The sequence below is a fragment of the Amblyomma mixtum genome, chromosome 2, assembly GCF_055824585.1.
Source record: "Amblyomma mixtum isolate Tamu chromosome 2, ASM5582458v1, whole genome shotgun sequence".
Lineage (NCBI taxonomy): Eukaryota > Metazoa > Arthropoda > Arachnida > Ixodida > Ixodidae > Amblyomma > Amblyomma mixtum.
The window spans coordinates 105,001,995-105,020,092 of NC_143013.1; the positions used below are offsets into that span (position 1 = coordinate 105,001,995).

The window sequence follows — 18,098 nt, forward strand, 5'->3', positions numbered from 1 at the left end:
GCCACCAGTAGCGGCAACTCAACTTAAAGCACTATTGGCATGCATTCATGTATAATCCCCCATAAACTGGTATCACATTCATATTTCGAAACTCGTGTAAAACAACTGCGTTGTTCACCTTTTTTCTATTTGTTCATTCTTTCGTCGCTTTGTTTGCTTGTTTGTTTGTTTGTTTGTTTGTTTGTTTGTTTGTTTGTTTGTTTGTTTGTTGAGTCGTCCTTCTTCTCCCTTTCCCCTTTCAGCCATCGTCTGCCCGCCAGGCGTTACATGGCGTCACGGGCCAGCGTCACCGTGTAGTCCGCGGCGCGCGGCCGGGATTGATCGCCACGGGACTGTTGCCCCTGGCAACCTTCGCGTGGCACACGAAACTGTCGGCGCGCGTTTGGGGCTCTGCAACCGTGAAAGGGGCCGTGTTCACGGCGGTTCCCATCAGCAGCTACCCTCGGCGTTACTCTTCGCGAAGGAATACCTAGTGTCTCCTGCATTTTGACAACGGTCTTTAATCGTGCTGCAGTCATCGGCGCCTGACTTTAATATGAACAATTTCAACTAAATTGCGCGTGTGTGTGTGCGTGTGCTATCTGTTTGTGGATTCAGTCTCTTCACTCAAAGGCTCATCCAGCTTGGCTCATCTCGCGAGGTGGTAAGCTAAATTTCACGTATTTCATGGTAATATAACGTCAAAGCAGCTTACTTGCTGATAACTTCTCTGAAAGAAAGCATATATTGAAACACCGGGCACGTACGGGTCAGTTTGCTGCAAGCAAACTTACTTGTCCATTGGATGCGCGTCCTATATCTTCAATTCACCTCAAAAAGTGAGAGGACGCATTGCAGCAATGGGTTAAAATCCGAACAAGTACAGAGGAGGGCAAACGACACATGTCAACGGGTTTACGTAGAATGAGTACGTTGAGCCTGTACGCTGCTATGAACAGACTCCGAGATGGCAAGCAGGTCACGAATTTGCTTTGGCTAGGTGACCATTATAATTGTATAGCTTTACTAGGCTCATATTATTTGAGGGCCATACGTTGTTAACATGGCCACTCTCGTTCCCGAGTAAGAACCTCTTTAAGGCAAGTCGTCGATAACAGCAAATGTTGAAAAATAAAAAGAAAATACTTGTTCAGAAACAACCGATTGAATAACTACTGCTTCAGCGCCAAAGTGTGCACAGTGAAATCTAAACTAGAAAAACTCTGAACAATCTGAATTATATTATCAGGTCCTTACCTTGAATATATATATAAACGTAATTCGGTTGACACACGGTAGAAAAACAACAACTTTATTCTAACGTTTCGACCAGGGTCTGGCCTTCGTCAGAGTGATCAACTGGCCTTCTGGCCTTCGTCACTGTGACGAAGGCCAGAGTGACGAAGGCGAGACCCTGGTCGAAACGTTAGAATAAAGTTGTTGTTTTTCTACCGTGTGTCAACCGAATTATGTTTATGTTCTACCGGATACATCCAATCTTCACCCCCTTCTTATATATATATATATATAGATCCGCTAGGTGGCGCCGCCCTGGTTAGCTGGCTGACTATCGTGCTCCGTTTTTCACCTGCCCCTGGCCTGGTCCAGGGCCTTGCCCGCCCCTGGATATACACTCCATCGCGTCAGGAAGACATCCGCACCACGAGGACACCATTCGCATCACGGCCCGCTGTCGAGCTGGCGCTCCAAGCGCCTCCAAAAATCTGCTGCGGCGCGGCGCCTCACTAACCCTAACGCGCCGCGCCTGCACCTCTGGCATGCAGCGTCTCAACAAGCCCCTGAAGCCGAGACCCACCCATACCTCGCCGGTGTCAACTTCTTCCGACGCGGCCGCCGCGGGGCCTACTCCAACCACGCTTACAGCCATGTCTCAACCGGCTGCGTTCAACACCGGCCACACCACCGCGCCCATTCCCGTCGCGTTCACCGACGCTGGGAGCTCCGAATCGACAGCCGCAACGCAGCCGGCAGCGTTCGTCACCGCCGCGGCGTCCACTGCTGGCCAACTCCACGCATTAAGGGAAGCCAAGAGCTTCGGGCCCACAGACGCATCGCAGTCGACTGCGTTCGTCGCCGCCGCCAGTGCCGCCGCACCTACTCGGACCACACTTCCCGCTGACAGCAAGTCCAGCACCTTGGTACCTGCGTCGCAGATTGCGGCTCAGGCTGACGACACAGCAGACATGGACCTTACGGCGTCCCCGGTCGACGGCCATCTCATTCCGGCCCCTGAGGTCGGCTGGACCACCATCGGTGCCTGCCGTAAGCCTGCCTCCGCCACCCGGCCCCGCACCGAGCTCATCACAGTTGGCATCCAGCTTCCCCCTGGCACCCTCAACCCCAAGATACCGCTCTACGACGTCCTCGCCGCAGTCGTCTCCGCTGCACAACTGTCCTCCGAGAGCAGTGCGGAGATTACCCTTCAGGCCAAGCCAGCCCAAAGCCTCGTCTTTTTAAAAACTCATTCCCCTCTCACCGCCCACCTCCTGCTTTCTATCACGCATCTTCAGCTTCACGGTAAGCCTATCACCATTAAAACATATGCCCCCAATCCTCCCATCTCATGCCTCGGCGTCATCCATAACGTCGATAACCTGATGACCTCATGCATGATATCGAATCATTCAAAACCGATATTCTTGCTGCTCGTATGATGGGCACCACTCAGTCGGTGCTCATAACTTTCGCTGGAACCGTAATCCCCCACTTTGTGTATTTCAAACGCGTTGCCTTCCGGTGCCGTCCCCATAAGCCTAAGCCTCCCACCTGCACCCGTTGTCTCGCTCTTGGACACCGCGCCCACCAGTGTCCACAGCACAGCGTTCCGGCAAAGTGCCGTCGCTGTGCTGCTCCTCTACCCGCCGACCCTTCCGCTCATGTATGTGCCCAGCCCTGGTGCGTTCATTGCAAGGTAAACACCCACTCCTCCCTCGATCCCACTTGCCCCTTTCTCCTCGGTAAACAACGCGAGTGTGCCAAAGCTGCGTACCTACGACGCCTAGCTTTGCGCTGGGCCACGCAACCCACCCCCTCCTCCTCCTCTAATCATGAACCTCCGTCAGCTCCGGTCACGTCACCACCAGGCTCCTACGCCGCCAAAGTTAAAGGCTCCTCGGTTCCAGCGTCCCTTTCCAGCGTCTCTTCCACTGCACCACCCTCTCCATCCCTGATTGACGAGAGCCGCTCCTTCGACCTCCGGCTCGCTATGCTGGAACGCCAGCAGCGAGAGCAACAGCGAATTTCCCACGACCTACAACAACAGATCCACGCCTTGACCCAAACCCTCCAGACAACCACCTCCTCTCTTACCTCCCAGCTTACCAAGCTAAATGAGCACCTTGCCACACTCACCACTCCCTCCTCCACCGCCCAGGTCGCCCCTTTGGCTGATCTTCTCGAAACCACCACACAGGCACACCACACTCGCTTGGTTCAGCTAGAGACATCGGTTCTGCAGATTCTTACCACCCTCCAAGCACAATACAAACAATTAGAATCCTTCACTTCTACGCTCCAATCCCTGCATGAGTCACTGCCCCCGGCCAAAAAGAAGGAACGCGTACCCTCACGAAGTTCTACCTCTACACTATCATAATGGCTTTTGGCGAGGACCTCGAGATTGTGCGGTGGAACTGCCGAAATCTGTGCCATAATAAGACCCCCCTCCACCAGTATCTACTCTCCCGCCCCTCCCTGCCCCATTTTCTCCTTCTCCAGGAGACCCGGACGGCCCGCACTGTCCCAGGCTACCGCGCCTACCATGCCGCTACGGCCACACCACTTGCGTCTATTTATGTACGTAGCGACGTGCTCGTGGAGCCACTTGATATCCCCTCCGTCCTTCTTAAATATTTAGTTGGTGTGGTCTATTACCACCCTTCTTCCCGCGTCTCACTCGCCCTTTTGTCTTTCTACAACCCCCCTGTTACCTCCTCTTTATTTTCCGCCCTGGGCAAGTTCCTTCACTCTCTTCGTTCTAACTCCCATCTCCTCTTTGGTGGTGACTTTAATGCCCCTCACACACTCTGGGGCTACCCTCAAACCCTCAAACCCGGCCGCCTCCTCCACTGTCTGGCCCAGGAACGCCACCTCACCCTTCTCAATACTCCTGGCTCCCCTACTCGAGCGGGCACTGCCTCACAGCGTCCCACGACACCCGATCTCACTTTCTCTCGGGGTTCACTTTCATTTCACTGGCAAGTGACAGCCGAAACTCTTCTCAGTGACCACTATCTTGTCCACATTTCCACCTCTCTTTCCCACATCCCTCGAAGTCATCCGGTCACTCATACTGACTGGCACGCCTTCCGCGCTAATCTCTCCTCTGACTCCTTTCAATCCTACGACGACTGGACGTCGCGCATCACTGCAGCGCTCACGTCCAGTAGCCGTCGTGTTCGCTCTTGTCACCCAGTCCCAGACCCAGATCCTCACCTACTCCGTTTATGGCGTCGCCGTAAACGTCTTCAACGCTCCTTCCGCTGCCAACCCCACAATGCCCAACTTTCTTCCCGGATCACTGCTCTGCGGGCCGAGATCGTCGCCCACTGCGCCTCACTCGAGCACTCTCGTTGGAGCGCTCTTTGTGACCGTCTTGACTCTGCATTGCACTCGCGATCCACATGGTCTCTGTTCAAATCCCTCCTTGGCACTAAGCCTGCCCTTGCTCCCACTCTAGCTAAAGCCCTCACTCAAGGAACTCCCTCCGATGTTTTTGATCAGCTCGCCTCTCTCTATCTCCCGCCCCCTCTGGCACCCTCCTACCCGGTGTACTGCGGTGGACCTAACCCCGATCTGGACCAATCCTTCACTCTCCGGGAGCTCGAATCGGCTCTGGCTGCTAATGCTACACGCTCGGCTCCCGGTGAGGATGTCATTACATACACCACACTTCGCAACCTTCCTGACTGCGCCAAAGAATTCCTCCTTAAAACCTACAATGATGCATGGGACAGCGGCTGCCTGCCGAGCTCCTGGACCTCCTCCCTCATTTCTATGATTCCAAAGCCGGGCAAGCCTCCCTCTCTCTCTAACCTCCGCCCAATCTCCCTGACATCATGTGTTGGTAAGACCCTTGAGCGAATGGCCCTGACTCGCCTCTCTAATTTTCTCGAGACGAGGGAGTTCTTCCCTCATTCTCTCATCGGCTTCCGACGCCACGTCTGTGCACAGGACATGTTTCTAGTTCTCCAGCGCACGTTTCTGTCACCTACCCCCACTCAAATTCACGCACTTGTGACCGTCGATGTTCGCAAGGCCTTCGACGGTGTTTGCCACGACCACATCCTTTCCCAACTCTCCAACCAGCGCTCCTTTCAACCAGCTTTCCCAACCAGCTTTCCCAACCAGCTTTCCCAACCAGCGCTCACACAACCAATTCGTCTCTCTCCACCTTTCTGGCTCTCCCATTCCTGTCGTCACGCAGTGCAAAGTTCTTGGCTTTCCTTTGCATGCAGCCAAGAACGTGCAAGCCCTCCACCGTGCTGTCACCACCTGCCACTCCGTAACTCACCTCCTGCGGCGCGTGGTCACTCGGCGCTCAGGTCTCCACGAGGCTCATGCGTGCCGAGTTGCCCACGCGCTGGCCCTCAACAAGGTCTTGTACTTTGCTCCCTACGTTTCCTTCAATCAGACTCAACTTAACGCTCTTGAGACTGCCCTTGTGGGCCTCTACAATACAGCTGTCAACCTCCCTATCACTACCTCTACTGCAAAGATCTTTGCAACAGGCCTCTTTCATCCTCTCCGTTCTCTGCTCTCTCTTCATCATGACTCGCAGATTGCCCGGTTTTCCCTTACCCGTCAGGGTCAGTGGTTACTGACTCAAGCGGGTATCTCGCCCATTCCCTGCGCCCCGTTTACCTCTCCTATTCCCACCCCGGCTCCCAATCTTCGGATCCTCCCCCTTCCGTCCAACATGTCCCCCGTTCTGCACGCCGGCCGTCGTCATGCGGCCGCACAGCACCATTCCCCTCTCTTTGATACCCAGGGTGTAGCTTACACGGATGCCTCCTTCGTGGCTCCTCGAGGTTCCTGCGGCTACGCCCTGTACCACCCCCACCTCCCCGCTCCTGAAACTCACACCAGCGGGCCGTTTCTACGCCCTCCGGATGCATTGTCCCTCGAGGTCCTCGCCATTGCGCATGCCCTCCAGTCATTTGCCCTCCTTCCCTCTCTTCAAGAGTACACAGTCTATTCAGACTCACAAGCCGCTATACACCACATACAGAAACGCACCCTAACCCCTTCTCTTCAACAGGAGGTCGAACGAGCGGTCTCCGCTTTGCAGCCTTCCATCGTTTTCCTCCGCTGGGTCCCTGGGCATTCAGGGATTGACGGCAATGAGCTGGCTCATCAGCTCGCCCGTGACACACTTTTCCGGGCACCGTTGATCCCCTGGCCCAAGCCCTCGGAGGACGGTGGGAGACTCACCCTTCGCCGCACCATAAAAGAGGTCTACCTCGAGCTCCGCCTCGACAAACGCCTTTACCCTCCCCCTCATCCATCACTCACAGTGCCGGAGGCTCGCCTTCTTCGGCACGTTCAAATGAATGCAATCATCACCCCGTCTCGCCTCTTTCTCTATCGCTATCGATCGGACCCTTCCTGTCCCAACTGCCCCTGTATCTATGCGGACCTTGCCCATTGCCTCTTCTATTGCCCGGCTGCTCAGCAGTCGGGTTCCTACCCCCCACCTTCTTTATCCATCACCACCTGGCTCGACTGGCTTGGCGCTGAAGGGGAGGAAGAACAGCGACTTCTGGTCGCCCAGGCGGTCGATATGCTCGGCCTGTAAATTTTGGCCGAATAAACGTCTTCTACTACTACTACTACTATATATATATATATATATATATATATATATATATATATATATATATATTACAGACTCAATCGCCTTCACAGCAATTCGACGTGCCAGTGGCTAATTGCGGAGTGATGTAACTCCTACACTACAACTGTAAACATCTTACAGCCCGCTGGTACATGCCTGCTCCAAGACTGCTGGCGAGTGACGCAATTTTTTTTTTCGAAATGATCCGAATCCAAAAATCGAAACGAAGTCAAATTATACTGTAATGGCTCGCAAATCAAAAAGGTATTACCTTTGGAGCAACTGTGACAACAAAAACTGCCTCGTAACACTTCGAAAAATTTCGCGCAAGCCCTATTTCAAATCAACAATGAGCCACATCCTGTTGCTGTCCGGAGCAGATTGAGCCAAATGCAGTCGTCAGAGCGTTCTCTATCAGCTTGAGCGTCATAGCTTGGAGTATTTCGAGCGCGGTTTCATTTCTCCGTTTCTTCTTTGTACAGCGCTGCTTTCTTGTCAGTTGCCTAGCATATGACGAGATCGCGGAAGGTCTGAGCCCAAAAGACAACAACGAAGGGATCATTAGCCCTATCTTCCAATAACCAAGGGTGCGCCTCTGCTACACGGAACTTTAAAGTGCGTAGTCGGGCTGGTTGGTATTTGCTTCCTAATTTTATTATTACTCTAGTAGGATACAACTTATAAAAACACCAGTTGGTAACCAAGCGCAACGTTGCGCAGAGTCCTGTATTAGTCCTCCGACCTATCAGAACAGCGCACGAAATCAGCCTTTTCATGTTTGGTTGCGTCGAACAAGACAGAGGTGTCAAATTTCTTGAGCTTGTAATTTCGTCTCATCATTACCTGCTTGTTTATGAAACAAGAAAAGCATTAACACCGGTCTACTTTTTGTCACGGAGGAATTCTGTACGGCGCTCCTGAACGTGGGCGGAGCTTCACTGCAGGCTTGAGTTGCAAGAAGGCTGAGGCAGGCACGAAACGACAGGACTAACGGTTGTCCTGTAGTTTCGTGCACTGTCTTCGTCTACCATTTCACTTTTAATTGTGAACTTTGACGCTACAGTGAAATGATCAAAATTCTAGATCCCATAAAGCCCATTATAGAAAACATTATGTAGTCTAAAAGACTACATAATGTTTTCTAGAATGGGCTTTAAAGGGTCTAGACGGAAAATTATAGCGGAGAATTACGGCGGAAAATTACAGCGCCCTATTTACACTACCATGGGCCTAACTCGTGGGCGTCCGGAAGGGGGTGCGGTGGGCAAATGGTGACGGTTGCACCCCCCCCCCCCCCGCTCTGGAACTACGGATATTATTTATGCACTAGTTCCTTTTTGGTGCTAACCTACAGCCTCCCCCATCCCCGGACATCGGGTGCCCCCCCCCCCCCCCCCTCCCCCTGGAAAAAGTTCTGCGGACGCCCTTGGCCCATCTATGTGGGTTGCACTTTCACGAGTGCTAATAAGGGCCGCCTGTTTCGTTGCCGCCTGTTTAAATGCACGGCAATCTGCTTGCGCTATATCACTTGTCGTAAAAAAAAATTTCGTCGCACTAAGTCCCACCTTCTCCGCAGCTTCCTAAGAGGACGGAAACGGCATGGTTCTGACCGTGTTCAATAGATGTCAGAACAGGCTCAAAAGCAGCAGAGGAAGAGTTTTTTACGCTGGTAAACATCCTTCCATGGCTGCCACGCCTGCGACTGCATAGTGCAAAATATTGGAAACATCTTCCATTGTTGAGCCTCGGGACGATATCATGCGCCTTAATAAGAGCACAATGTAGTACATAAGCAAGATTAGCTTTTTACTCACTGAAAATTACCGACCCGTTTGAAATATGGAGTTAGATTGCTTTGAAATGAAACGACAGATTTCGTGACGAGCCCGCCATGTGGGTAGTTTTATTCCACGCTCTGAAATCTCAGATTGCGGCAGATCGAGCTGCGCCCGAGAACGTATGCTTCTTAGGCGAGCCTGGCCGCCGTGTGCAATGGCACGTGCTCTGGAGCATACGTATAGCTATATCGACGCTAAGTTTCCCATATGACGTAAACTGCAAAACGTTATGCGAATGCCTTCGTTGATCAACTTCTCCCTTCCATAGCAATGTTATGAAATTGCGTGGGTACCCTTCTAGCGAGCGTCCCGCGCCGTTCGAGAGAACTGGCCTTGCCAGTGAAGGAATTTCGATTTTGAGAATATTTTGACCCCATCGACATCCTATGCTAGAAAATGCAGCAATACAAGGTATACAAAGGCACTAAAGCCATCCAGAAAAAAATTGCCTTCAATGATGGAGCAGTTCCTTTGTCTTTTTGACTTCCCCTTTCTATTGTCTACTGCTTCTGGCGCTTAGATGCACAGGCAGCTCGTCTGCAGAGCATGCACCTCACAGGAAGCGCGGGCCGTCATGCGTGACCGTTCTGCGTCGTTACCTGGTTTTATGCTCGTGCATTAATAAGGTGTGCTTTGGAACAACTATATGGGTCAGTAGCCGCATTTTATTTTAAATGGAACCCACAAATAACCACGGCGCCTCTGAGCACCTGAAATCAGGGCGCAGATTGAAAACTGTTGGGGAACCATGAAAACGGCGTACAAACTTTCGGGGTGCGAATCGGACTTAAGAAGCCATTTTTGTACAAACATTAACCCTCCCCCCCCCCCCCCCCCCTCCCTCGATCAACCTCCCGAACGTCGCCTCGAATGGTTGCTCGTAACGTCGGCACTATTTCATCAGACAAAAAGTACACGCGCTTAACTGAAGCGTGTGACGAAAGATAATCACCAGATGGTTCGCGGAATGATTAACGCAGTGATGACACCACACACGACGGTACGATGATCGTGTTTTATTATTGGAGGACTCAAGTTCGGTGGTGGTGTTTGTTGATCCGATCGCGGGTAAGAGCGGCTTCCACGCTTCACTCTGTTAGGTAAAGCCGGGTATCGCCGTGTGCGTAATATGACAGGCATGACTCTGGCAGATGGTTCCCAGAAAGCAACTTAGAAGGCACGTGGCCCACTTCGGTCATGTGACCTTGCGGACTGCCCACCGTGCCAGGTGCAGTTAATGGTTGGTTCCTCGGGAAGGTCCACCTGGGCCGCGCAAGGCCCACCGCTGGGAGCACCTGCCATCGCAGAGAAGTGGCGCATCGCTTATCCGCTGCACTACTGCTCCATGAGTAGTATGAGGACACCAAGGGATCTATGACTGTAGAGGATGACATACTGCATATAGGGGAATTAACCAACTATGCTTTCGCGTCATACACTTGAGGCTGAGCTGAAGTGTCTTCTATCCTGGTTACATATGCAAGTAACACAAGCAGGTAAAAGATGGGGTACGACGTAGTGGGTCGGTTGTGGCCGCGAAAGGCCCACTTACTGCCCGCAAGCCTTTACAAGTGGGCCAGCAGCGCACGACTGTCCGTAAATACGCAGAGGCCTCGGGTGACCACAGGAGCTTTAAACTTGTGACCGCGCACAGTCGCTGCTCCATTCAAACTCAACCACGCTAAACGTCGGACCTCGGTTCCTCACACTTTCATCCTCGGGTGCGTCACCCGCACACGCCGTGTTTGCGCCTTTTGAGGCGAGACATCGTCATTCTCGGATAGCAGCGGAGGCGTGGCAAACCCGGAGGAGTCCGAGACCGAGGACACCTCAACAGGAGCCAGACACTAGTTTGCTAAGCGGCCGCGAGAGCCGCGGGCCAGGGCTTGGCCGGCAGGGAAATTCCCCTGTCGCCGGCATCGCTTCAGGAAAGTGCGAGAAATTGCGCACACGGACTTCACGATCATGTGGCACAGCGCGTTCTCGGGCCGTATTCCGACTGCGTTCCCCCTCGACCAGGCACACGTGGACGAGATAATGACGTCGACTACGCAGAAACAAGGGGAACTAAATGCCGCTCAGCAGTGCCAAAACCGCCGAGTCCAACAATATTCCAGATGAGGTTGGTGCAATACACGCTGGTTGGTGCAAATTCACGGAAAAAAAGTAACAGCGCTTTTTGAAGACGGGGCAGAGAACGAGACAGAAACCTGCGCTGAATAGCCATCAAAATGATTTATTCTGAAAATTGAAGCAGCATGTAAAGGGCTTCTGGCGAGCCAGATAACAAGAGCAATAAAAAAAAAGGATGGGAGGGGGGGGGGGGGGGGGGGGGGGACCACACGCCACGAACTCGGGAAGCATTCTCCCTGAGTGCGTGGTGAGTGGCTCCCTTTTTTCCGTGTTATTTCTCTTGTTGTCTTCTTTGCCAGGTGTCCTTCACATGCCGCTCTTATTTTCGCAATTAATCATTTGGTGGCTAGTCAACGAAGGTGTCTGTCTTGTTCTGTGTGCCGTCTTCAAGAAGCACTGCTGCTTGTTTTCCAGCAAAATTGCCAGGAAATTCAGGGCTCTCTGGATATATATAAAAGTCTGTTAAGCCTACTGCTGCCATGGAAATTCGCAACACGTCTGAGTCATTTATTTTAAACCCTTTCCTACAATACGTTAACACTATAGATGCAGATATGTTTTACTTGTGTCAGCTTTTTATATCTATATTAACGTGTTTTGTTGACTGCAAACATTGATCACAATCTCCCCCCCGCCCCCCCCCGCATTTCTAAGTAATGCCCCATCAGGAGATTTTATGGGTAAATAAACGATTATGAGTCTGTCGCGTACCGAACGAGGGTAGCGGAACGGGTTGGCGTTGAACTGGCGCTCAATACTCCGAGTGGCACCACCAATGTTCGCTTGTTTCTCATGTATGGGCTGCTTCGACTTCACAGGCGCTCACACCGTGATCCTGAACTCGCACGTCGGGATTCCCTCACCGTTGACGCTTTTTCTCCGCTTCAGTGGCGTACAGCTGCGTATTTTCGCGCATAGTTTTCGGAAGCGTCCGCATTCGCGGCGAAGTTTGCAATCTCCTTTTTCCAATGAGTACTGTTCGGGCGGCCCACCTCCACCGCACCGATGCTCGGCGCTACTACTGCTTCACCGTTTGGGCGCCTGTGCAGCTGCATGTGCGCGGCTTCTCCTCCTCTTGCATGCGGTTCTGGAGTTCTAACGAGTGTCATTGCTTTGCCTCGCCTCGAAGACGTTTCCGCGCTGCGTCACGAGCACGAACTCCGACACGCTGTTTCTCCGCTTGATACGTGACATTGCTGTTACCGCGACTCGCCTGTCACGTCGACACTCGAGCTGTCTCGACAGCCCTCAGGTTTTATCGATGTTTTGAGCGACCTGCACTTTTTTTTTCTTGGGGCGTAGAAGCGTAGAAACAAGTGCAGAAGCTCGCTTGTTATGAAATTTCACGATAAACTGGCGCTTATTCGTCGGTAGTGGCAGCCTCGTGTGACCTAGTCTTGTTTGATCAGTGTAAATGAATAAACTACAGACATGGACGAAGTCGCTGTCTAGCTTTTGAAACCACTTTTCTACTTGTCTCTGAATGTTATTTATTTACAACTCCAGCTTGCATTTTTACTACAACTCCATCCTGCCTTCCTTCTTGAATTTGATTACGACTATCTTGTGGTCTGTGTAGTAATTGAAAATGATCTTAATTTCAGACACAGTGTTTCTAATCCCAAAGACGAAATCTATACAAGCCCGCCGTTGCATATAGTAATCTTGTCATCTTGGTTGGCTAATATCGTGGTGAACTGCATTTCGATGTCGGAAAAGACGCAAGGATTTTTAACACTGCTCCTGACGTCTCCAACCAAGAAAAGAGGCGAGTTCTTGCATCCGGACGGGAAGCCGTTATGTAGGAGCTGGCAACGCATCCGCGGCCCTCGCCGATGGCGAGATGTAGGCCACCACCGCTACGATGTAGTTGGGGAGACGGACGGCACACATTTCTCCAGTTTGGGACGCATTGTTTTCCAGCTCGATGAAGGCGATTTTCACTTCCGGCTTTGCGCGCACGGTTGCGCCCGCACATCTGTTGCCTGTCTTCGGGCAGAGCAGAAGTACCGGAATCTTTTAATCACAGTCGCATGCTCTAGTGGCATGCAAGTTTCGGTGAGGCAAAGCAAATCCACGCCGCTTTAAACAAGAGGATATTTCCACAAGCCTAAGTAATAACATGAGAGTGATCGGAAATTGATTACAGCCACTGTAAAGTCTCCGTCAGTCATTCTAATGATGCTTGAGCGTTGTTTAACCACGCTGTTGAATTTCTGGCGTTCCAGTGTAGCACATTAGTTCGTCAAAGCTCTTTCTGTTTTCGCCAGTATGGTAGAAAGTGTAGTCGTTATCGTTACTAGTCAGGTAGCATCCCTCCAACAATGTTACTCGGCTGAGGAGAACGTAAACCAATTTTGGGGGATGGGAGGCGGTGTATTCGTGCAACACTTCGTCGTAAGTGCCGCCCTGTGCCTTATGTATCGTCATAGCGCCGGCTCTGGAAACTGGAACATATGACCATCTAGCGTCCGCTTGATGGTCATATGTTCTGGCAATTTAGCTACGAGCGAGAATGACACGGATTCACGGATTGCGTGTCAATTTTAACCCTTTCAGACTTCCCGAAGACGTCTGACCTTCGACCTGGCGTTAGAACCGATGGAAAGCGAGCACTCAAGCCAGAACCGCATGAGGTTTACGTGGACGCCCTTTAGGAAGTACGCAAGGATGCCGATTGTTTCGTTAACGAGCCCGTCGGAGACGCCGTCGATGGTGCGAGTGTCCATGTAGTTTGCCCACGCACAATCGAATGTTGGCCGGCGGGTTGCCGGTTTCGGCTTTTCTCGGGGTGCGCGTTCTCAATAAGCTTCTCGCTTTTCGTCGTGAGTGTGAAATCCGATGACACCGCCGTGCGACGGGCAGTTGATAGAGCGCTCCTTCGCGTCGGTCATCATCTTGTTGTACCTGTCTACGTCCCTGTTGGAGAAGGATACTGTTACTCCCTGAGGCCACTGCACGGCCGCCTGCTCGTTGCTCAAGAATCCGCTGATGGCCTTCTCATCTGGGGTAAAGGCACTCTCGTTCCCGCTCTTTGTGAGGATGGTGGAGAAGACAACGTCGCTCTTGCGAGCACTTTCTTCAGATAGTAGTAATGCAGTGTGTGCCAGGGTGCGATGGAAGTGTCGTAACCCTGCTGAAACAGTTTTATGGTGCAATAACCTCATAGAGGCTTCATCAGAGAATATCATACAATTTGGGATGATATTCTATGACATCTCTATGATGAGTGAATGATTTTTGCAGAAATGTATGATGTTTGTATGATAATTGTCTATCATTTGTATGATAACTTTATGATATTTGTATGACAAACTCTACGAGTTTATTGCTTCATACATTTTTCAGTAGAGAAACGCATCCTCTGCACTTGGCTCGCTTAAAGTCTTCGGCTGCTCTCACCTGAGGAAGTTGAAGGATGTCCAAGCACAAGATAAAGTGGAAGCCACCGAAAGGCTTGTTCATTTGGTCGGGTCCGATTGCCTCCGGGTCGTAAGTGAGCATGTTCTCCGCCGACGTCTTCTAGTTGATAGAGATACGCGTCTACCATGTAGAGCACATCAGCCGAGAGCATGCTGACTTCGACAGTGATGATGCACTTGATCTTTTGGAAGAGCATGCGGAAGGTGTTGAGGTCACTCTGGAAAGACCTCCGTCCATGTCCTTGTGCGTCATGGTCAGTTTAATGGCCGAATGAATCGTGACTCCTCCGAGGGCGACCGGAGCTTTCCCGCTATTCGCGCCCGCGGTGAAGGCTTTAACTTGTTGGTCTCCCGCCCCGACCTGGCCATCGTTGTAGTAGCAGTTGTACACGCCCATAACGAAGCGAAACACAATGGTTTTTCGGGGTGGTCGATGCTTTTTTTTTTTTTTGACCAGCGCCTTAATATTTCGACCTTCTAATCTCGCTGGGAACTATGGACAACGGCTAGGGCGCGTGTACGAGGCAACGTTTCACTCTTCGCCCAAATATACTCGTGGGAACGACAGTTCTTTCGCGTGCGTGTCACAGGGAACTCTAACCCGTTTCTGGCCTTCCCCGGGAGCCATGCACAGGAACAACCCGTCGTCCCACATGAACGTGTGCTGATGCAGTGAAAGTGCTACTGCCGCCACCATCGGACTGTCACTGTCCACGCAATAAAAAGTGGGATCCATGTGCGCGAAAAAGAGAGCGACACGACGAGGTGGTGCGGCGACGTTCGTTCTGTCGCTTAGTGGGCAACCTCCAAGCAAGCGAAGGCGGCAGGCGACGTGCACAGCGGTCTCGGTGCTTGCGCACTGGAGTTTCGTAAACATGCCCGTAACCTGTTCTCCCTCTTAAAGTTTCGTGTGTGTGCCTCATAGCAAAGACAATGTATGTAATCAACCATGTATGTCATGCAGCCGCTGTGTATTCAACCATGTTAGATGCAACCTTTGTGTGTGTGTGTGTGTGTGTGTGTGTGTGTGTGTGTGTGTGTGTGTGTGTGTGTGTGTGTGTGTGTGTGTGTGTGTGTGTGTGTGTGTGTGTGTGTGTGTGTGTGTGTGTGTGTGTGTGTGTGTGTGTGTGTGTGTGTGTGTGTGTGTGTGTGTGTGTGTGTGTGTGCGCGTGTGCGCGCGCGCGTGTGTGTGTGTGTGTGTGTGTGTGTGTGTGTGTGTGCGTGTGCGTGTGTGTGTGCGCGTGCGTGCGTGTGTGTGTGTGTGTGTGTGTGTGTGTGTGCTGTACATTGCCATTTTTACAAATTGTTAGCCTCACCCCTGCAATAGCCCCAATAGGGGCTGCAGTATGTAAAAATAAATAAATAAAAAGAAACATTGTCTTAAGGCGGCGGTGTAGCGGCAGCGGAGATGACCAAGCCGGCGTGCATCCGGAGACGCATCCGGATTCACAAGGGACGTGTTGTTTCGTACGATGCCTGCTGCGCACTCCGGCTTAGTAAAAACACTCCCGTAAACTGTCACCGCAATCTGCTTGTCAGTGGGCAAACTGTAATACACGAGTGAGAATACGCGCCGCGAGTGTCGGCACCCGCGGCTCGACACGAAGCTCTCCCTGCAGTGCGCCCGCTCGTAACCCGCTCCAAATGTTGTTAGACCTCCGTAACCGACAACCAGATTTTTATCACTGTGTATAATGTTGCGGCCCTCCGTCCTAGCTAGAGCAAAGCAAATATTTTCTCTACGACGGCGATGACCAAGACGAGGCGCTTGTTGAGGCGAAGACCGATCGCGGAGGAGAAGCTATGTGAAAAACCGGAAATGGCCAGTGGGTATCTGAGGGGCTAATCAAGGGGGCACTTCCGGGCGGCCAGCGAAATTTTCAGTGGGTGCATATCCGAGCGGCGAGGCAAGCGGCACGGCAAAAATGCTTCGCGCGACGGCGGCAAGCGACGTCGGCGGCGGCGTCGCTCGTCGCTTGCCGCCGTCGCCTTCGCGTTCGCGTGAGTCTTCGCGTACATAGAGCTCAGCCTTAAGCCATGTCCTCAACACTCTGTAAAAAAAAGTAGTAAAAAAGTAGTAAGCGCAGCAGTTACTAACTCTTACTTTGTTTGACTACATTTGTACTATTTACTACCATATTTATTTATTTATTTATTTATTTATTTATTTATTTATTTATACAAATACCTCAAAGGTTCCACACTTGGAACATCGCGTGAGGGGAGGGGTTACAATATTTAGCAGTCAAAAGACGGTACAAAGTGGAAAGAATAAAAGTAAACAATATTAAATACATTGCACTGCAAACAATTGTTACAACGTACTTGAAGAAAACCGTACTATATTGACACAGAAGAAAAAACAGCAAACGAATAGTGGCACTGCATGGATTTGACTACACATACGAATACAATTTATGTACTGCCGACGCGGTGGCTTAGTGGTTATGGTGCTCGGCTGCAGACCCAAAAGACGCGGGTTCGATCCCGGCCGCGGCGGTTGAATTTCTTTGGAGGAGAAATTCTAGAGGCCCGTGTACTATGCGATGTCAGTGCACGTTAAAGAACCCCAGGTGGTCGAAATTTCCGGAGCCCTCCACTACGGCGTCTCTCATAGCCTTAGTCGCTTTGGGATGTTAAACCCCATAAACCAACCAACAATTTATGTACTATATCATGGATGCATAAAGGTGGTCAATTCATTTTTGAACATTAATGGGTCACGTATGGTATCAATGCAACCCGGAAGACCATTCTAACACTTGATAGCACGTGGCAAAGCAGAAGAATTAAACGCGAGTGTTCGGCCGAATAGACGTTGGAAGCTAAGATTATTATGTAGGCGACGTGAAGTGCGCATTGGGCGTGTAAGTGGCAGTGTGGACGCGTGACGACTGTATATTAGTTTCTGTAGTAAGCAAAGAAGTGCGATATCCCTACGTGTCTGTAAACTTGTTCGCGATAAAGATAACTTGATGCTTGTTACGCTGGAATGGCGGTTGTAGTCGTGAGAAATAAAACGCGCTGCACGGTTCTGAATTGCTTCGAGGGAATGAATTAAATAAGCCTGACGTGGTGACCAGATAGCTGATGCATATTCTAGTTGGGGACGGACAAATGTTAAGTGTGCTAGGTTTCGGTTAGAAACAGGTGCGCTATGAAGATTTCTCTTCAGGTAGTCAAGCGTGCGCGTTGCTTTGGCAGTTATGTATTGAATATGTTCCGCCCAAGAAAGATTAGAAGTCAGATAAACGCCAAGGTATTTATAGGAAGACGGGCGGGATAGCGTGACACTGTTCAGAGAATAAGTGAATAGCGAGTTTGAATGCTTCCGGCTAACTGTAATGATTTTACATTTGTCAGTATTAAGTGTCATTTGCCATGGTGTGCACCAGTTAGTTACGCATTCAAGGTCCTGCTGAAGAATTGCATGGTCAGTGGTTGAGCGGATTTGACGATAAATTATGCAGTCATCGGCGAACAGTCGGACTGATGATGTAAGATGCGATTGCAGGTCATTTATAAGAATTGAAAATAATAAGGGACCGGGGACACTTCCCTGAGGGACGCCAGAAGTGACGTCACTAAAGGGTGATGAAAACTTTTTTGTTACCGTGAACTGCTTTCGAAAAGATATGAAGTTCTGGATCCAGGAGACAGTTAGCGAGTCTAAATTAAGCGACGATATTTTAGCTATAAGGTGGCAATGGGCAACACGGTCAAACGCTCTTGAAAAGTCAATGAATATGCAGTCAGTCTGGTAGTTTTCATCCATGTTCTTGAATACATCACTAGTAAGTTCAATTAGTTGTGTACCACAGGAAAACCCGTTTCTGAATCCGTGCTGGCGTGGGAAAAAGAAATCGTTGT

The 18,098-nt window shown here is 51.0% G+C and overlaps 1 protein-coding gene across 1 annotated transcript in view; it reads left to right on the forward strand.

Annotated features, from left to right (window-relative positions):
- The first annotated feature begins 393 nt into the window (after positions 1–393).
- Ttc30 (tetratricopeptide repeat domain 30) overlaps positions 394–18,098 on the forward strand; it is a 76,832-nt gene continuing 59,127 nt past the window's right edge. Inside the window, exon 1 of the mRNA XM_089569268.1 lies at positions 394–643. The gene's annotated coding sequence lies outside the window, so the exon portion shown is untranslated. The remainder of the gene's footprint in view (positions 644–18,098) is intronic.